At 36.4% G+C, this 6211-nt stretch overlaps 1 protein-coding gene across 1 annotated transcript in view; it reads left to right on the top strand.

Annotated features, from left to right (window-relative positions):
- Nucleotides 1-6211, top strand: part of samhd1 (SAM domain and HD domain 1) — a 22538-nt gene that overhangs the window by 3101 nt on the left and 13226 nt on the right. The gene's annotated exons all lie outside the window — the stretch shown is intronic.

The following is a 6211-nucleotide window of genomic DNA, read 5'->3' as shown; positions in this document are numbered from 1 at the left end:
AGTCCCTTTATTGAATAATTCCCTGTTAACTTGGTTATTAAGGAAATCAAGTGACTTTGAACCATGCAAACATTCTCACTTTCCCTTTTAATCTTGTGGTAACTGAGTTCGTGTGCATACGAATGTTCTCAGTGTTTTATGTCCGCACTCTCTTTTTTCTTCCCAGTCCGCTGTCCTTCTCTGAACTAAGAAAATTGGAGTGAATGTGTCAGCCATGATGTTCTTATCTTCCACCACTCCAACTTCTCCTTGCTTTCATAACCTAACAATTATAAAACAGCCGTGGGCCATTCTGACTGCAAAAAAAGAAGCTCTTACTGGTTATAGAGCAGAAACAATTTCCCCCCTGGAACGCAGTCCTGTCGTGACGTAGTCAGTGGCAATGAGATGTGTTGTGACTGATGCAATGCTGCGCATAGAGCAAATGCCTTGAAAGCATTTTTTACTGATAGCATTTTACTTTACTCACTCATAACCAATGTATAGACACATTAATATAAACAAACAGCTTATTAATAAGCTTATTTAGCAACTTCATTATTATTCAAGCAATGTCTGACCTTGACATTGACAGATGTCTCTATCCAGCCATTGGATAAAAAAACATGGCTATTCTTTCTCTCAAGTTTGTTTGACTTTGAAAGGCGTTGTAAGGCAAGAAATAAATATATGTGTAATGTCTTTAGCATAAACCAATAAAAAGTTAATATACAAGATGTGTTTTTATTGAAAGTTATTCACACTGTATTTTTGTGTATGTGTGTGTATGTGTATACACACACACACACACACACACACACACATATTATATATATATATATAATACACACACACACACACACACACACACACACACACACACACACATATATATATATATGTGTGTGTGTATATTATGGCATGCCGTTTAGGAAATAATATATATATATGGTTTGTCCGTCTGAATATATGGAATGAACCATGTCATCAAAGGGATACCTTTCTGAATTCCCTGGATTTACAAAATGGCATCGGCTAAAATAGTCCAATACTTTGCTGAACTGCAGGGTTTTTGGTCATACTCCAAACGACATGAACAGTTTGGAAATTATATCGCGTCAACTTGAGGATCATATGTCCATTCTTGCAACATTCTTAGTGCTTATGAGCAATCCTGTTCAACAAAACATTGCTGAAAGAACGTTATGCATCATTCTTCAAGGAATTTATGAGTCTCTTTGGGAGATGTCGGCTGAAGTAACACTTCTAATGGAAGCTTATGGTGTGGGAACACATTCTGCATCTCAGAGAGGAAGGCCGAGGTAAATGATATAAATGGAAACAAGCATATTGGGATGGAGGTCGATGCAGGCCAAGAATATAGAAGTTTTCTTTGTATATATAAGTTGCTAGCAAAACTATTAATTTAGGGTGTTATGCAGTGGTGGAAAGTAACATTTAGTTAAGTACTGTACGTAAGTACAAAATTGAGGTACTTGTACTTCACCTGAAAATTTTCATTTGCTGCAACTGGTCAAATATTACTTCAATAGAAGTAAAGGTTGTTCAGTCAAATTTGAACTTAAGTGAAAGAATCAGAATACTTGCTTTTAAAACTACTCAACATTCAGAAGTCCATTTTCACACACATTGTTGTATTGTTGCCACAATGCATTTACAGAATAGGTCTGAAACAACCTAGCAAATGCACTGATTGCCTGACACACATCTCTAACTTTATGACAGCCCAAAACTAAACACTGAACAAATTGAACTGTTCAAAAATGCAGCAAGCACTTTGAACTTGATTGACAGCGTAGGAGCAGTAGTTCGCTGTATATAATTTTTTCTCCTGTGACGAACAAAGCGTATGGCTGATCGCATTTTAGAAAAGAAAATTCATACATATATATACACTACTTTCAACTGTAGTGGAGTGAAAATAAAAATAAATGTCATAAGTAAAAATCAAAAGAGAAGAAACTCAAGTAAAGACCCACAGATACTCAAAACAGTACAGTACTCAAGTAAATGAACAACATTATTGTCCACCACTGAATATAATATATATTATTCTGAAATAGGCTATTCTGCATGAGTACTTTATTGCTTTTGTTTTGGTACTGCTAATACTTTTGTTCTTTTACTGAAGAAGCCTAATATTTCCAATACAATAGTTTTACTTGTAACAGTAGTTACAGAGTTTTTCAGCACACATTAACACATTTCTTTTTTTTTCTCTTTTAAAGGTACAACATATCAGCTGTTCAGCTGACTCACATGCGGGATTTAGGATTTAGCTGGATGGCCATCTCTCGAATGTTGTCTGTAAACATTCGAACACAGTACAACCACAGGACACAACTTGGTTTACTGGACTATGGGAGTTTTACTAACATTTCAAATGATGATCTTGATCGTCTTATTACTGAAGTTCTTAGACAAACCCCTGGCTCAGGAGAGACTTACATCACTGGTGGTTTGAGAGGGAGAGGGATCAGAGTTGAGCGTTGGCGAGTGTGTGAGCGATTAAGAAGAGTAGACCCAGTGGGAAGAGCCTTAAGAGGACAGAGGGCAATTCAACGGAGGGTCTACAATGTCTCTGTCCCAAATCAAGTGTGGTATGTGTTGTGAAAATTTTATTAACATTACAGTAATTAGGCTACTTCCTAGCTGCTGAATAAAGCAAGTTAGAAAGATGTATGGATTTAGGAGGCCCAAAACTATGTTAATTAAATAATTAACTATCTTGGCATAAGTCTTTATATGAAAAAAACATTACATTAGCACTTGACAGTTAGGTAAGCATAGAAATAATGGGGTAATAGTGTGATAATGAACACAATTAAGTAATACCATGTTTTTACTAAATTAATAACTAGGTAATATCTTCTTATTAACTGGGTAATAAGGCTGAAAGTTACGTAACCGGGTAATAATAGTGAATCACATTTAATGATTTCAACAACACACAACTAGTTAGTATAGTATGTTATGGTAACAATACGGTAACCAGCTAAAAATAAAATTCTTATATATCAGTGCATTATTGGCTAATAAATGCTAGTATGGTGACAATAATGGAGTAATAACCAGATAATACAGTAATATAGGTTAATATTTTCATAATATTATAGTCTACTATCAGCATCCATGGTTATTACACAAAAACTGCCATCAAGTGTTTCCAGCTAACAAGTGACAACATTAAAGATATCATTTGTATTACCTTGAAACAAACATTTTTCATGTGACATGGAAATTCCAAATGGGCAATTACCATATTATACAGCTGAAATTCATCCTCCCTTATGTTTCAAATGTTCTCTTTTGTTTCAAGATGATACAAATGATATCTTCAATGATAGGACTTGTTAGATGGAAACTCTTGATGGTAGTTTTTGTGTAATAACCATGGATCAGGGCCGTGACATGCTAAACTACCTGTTATTAGCTTACACCAAACATCAAGAGGCATAATGATCATTTGGAAACACTTGTTTTGGTTTCTGTGTAGTCTGGCTCAATGGTACGACTTAGTCCTTTAATATCAAGTTTTAATTAACTGTTACTCCACTATTACAATGTTGTTACTGAACTGTAATGTACAGTGCTACTTATATTTGTTTATATTGAACACTTCTATCAATGATCTCTGGGGTTGTAACATTTTTCTAATCAAGCAAAAATTACCTTCTTGATAGAAAAAATAGGACAGCATTGAAAAAAAAGTAAAAATTTGATGAGCAAGTTGTTTGTAATAATAATAATAAAAAGTCTTCTTATTCCAGGCATATTGACACAAACCACAAGTTGAATCCATGGGGATTTGTGTTTCATGGAGGAGTTGATGGCTATAGCCGCTGCATTACTTACCTGAGATGTTGCACAGACAACAGAGCATCAACTGCCTTGCAACTTTTCATCATGTCAGGAGTGATGCTGGTAGTGAAAATATTGATATTGCATGGTTTATAATTGAGAATCGAGGGGCAAACATGGGAAGTTTTATGGTTGGACGTAGTGTTCATAATCAAAGAATTGAAAGATTGTGGGGAGAACTAAACAGGGTGGTGTCAGCATACTTCAAAGACCTTTTCCTCTTTATGGAAAATGTTGGGATTTTAGATAGCACTGACCCGCTTCACATTAGGGCTCTTTACCATGTTTACCTTCCAAGAATTAACAGATCTGTGGACGAGTTTGTGAGGCAGTGGAACCACCACAGCTTAAGGACAATGGAAAGTAGGTCCCCAATGCAACTGTGGACAGTTGGAATGCTCCAACTGCCTCAACATCAAAGACTCCATCATGTACATCTGCAACGCCCCTATCACGACCAGTGGGACATTGAGTTAAGGGTAATAAATCCCTTGATTGACGATGGAAATCATGGAATTGAACTTTTTATCACAGCATGTAACCTGCTTCAAAGAAATATTTAGTTTTGTTATATGTAGTTTTGTTGCTGTTCATCAGAAGTTATACAGGGGTTAGGCTTAGGTCTACAGGTCGTATGACAGAAGATGCATAAATGCTTATAATACATTTTTCTTTCATGAAAAACCATAGCAGTTATCACCATATAAATTCACGCTGTGTATAACATTATGTATCATTATACATAACGTATTAATGTAACACTATTGATGACGATGAACCCTATTTTTGTTTTGTTTTTGTTTTTTTGTCAGTTGTAGTTCTAAGTATCCAATGGAAAAATATTACATTTAAAGCCTGGGATGCACATATACCACCACAATACATACTAAAAGGACAGTAAGCCAGTACACACAAAGTAGGAACACAGCACAATTTATTTGTTAGAAGGCCATACCACAACCTATATAATGAATAATGAGCCATAGCAATGGGGCTGGGCAACACTGATAAAAGTAGCTACAGTGAGCCTTCCTCCTGTACAAAATTTGCTAATGGGTTGTTTGAGCAACCTGTTTTTTTTTACAACAAATAGTTAAGTACAGTGGTTTAGCTACATTTAGCCTTCAACCCCAAATCTGAGCACTATTAACCATAACTGTGCTTATTATTTTTACCATTCGGACAATTATCATGTAATGATCTCATGCTAAACCTTACCATGATCTTTTCACAACCATACCCAAATTGGCTTTGTGACCAAACTTAACCAAGCCTTACCCCTGGCATTGTCATAGCCCAAATGCAACAGGGATTTCCGACATTGTATACATATCTGTGGTATTTTATCAATCAAATGCTGTTATGGGTCGTATCAGAGGTTGGAGACAAACATCATATGGTTTCTCAGGTTAGAGGACTGGCTGACAAAAATGCAACAAAAAGTGCCTCACATTTATCAACTGAAAACAAGTTTACATGGCGCACCTTATTAAATCTGAAACAGAAAAACATGGCTTGAAATATATCTTCAAATGAAACTTACTTGTTTTACTGTGCATTTTTCTTGTCTTTATGCTTAATTTTTGTCTTAGGGAATAACAGAAGGAAATAAACCTTGCACTAAAAAAAACAACAAATATATCCTCATCATATCTCAAGCTCCACAAGCCCTCCATAATATTACCTCTCACGCTCTTCCAAATCCTGGTGAATTGCGTATGGCAAAATCCATGTTAGATTTAAAGTCAGTGTATACTGCATAAACTGGTATGCGAAGAATATTTTTGCAAGTATTGGCCACTGGAAATCGGGAGTGGGTGATGAACTCAAGGCCTGGCTTCGGAGAGAAACCCAGTGCTGGAATGCTGTCACATCCAGTGAAGAAAACAAGAATATCCTCCAGAGAGACATCATTTTCAACTGTAAAACATAAAAAAAAGTATTTTCATATAGTAATCAAGTATTACACCACTGGAGTAATACAAAAGTAATCCAACGAAGGTTGAAATCAAGGGCAACTGGACTTGGTTGAAGATACTGGAAGACGTTTCGTCCCTCATCCAAAGGACTTCTTCAGTTCTGACTGACTGGCAGGGAAACTCAGCTATTTAACCTCAGTGGGGTCGTTGGCCCGGGTCATCGATACCGTTCGTTAGTGTTCCTTGTTGCTGTGAGGACAGTCGTTACAGTCGTTAAGACTACCTGTGGCCAAGACTGAACGACCATCGTTGGTATCTTCACCTGAGGCCAATAGGTTACGTTTGTTGAGTTTCCTGGGAAGTGATGAAAGGACAGCATTGTAAGTGGGGGGATAAGTTTTGGCGTAGACCCCCTCCCCTGTTCAATGACG

The sequence above is a fragment of the Micropterus dolomieu genome, linkage group LG08 (genome assembly GCF_021292245.1).
Source record: "Micropterus dolomieu isolate WLL.071019.BEF.003 ecotype Adirondacks linkage group LG08, ASM2129224v1, whole genome shotgun sequence".
NCBI classification, from domain to species: Eukaryota; Metazoa; Chordata; class Actinopteri; order Centrarchiformes; family Centrarchidae; genus Micropterus; species Micropterus dolomieu.
This window is presented reverse-complemented; position numbering and strand designations above follow the sequence as displayed.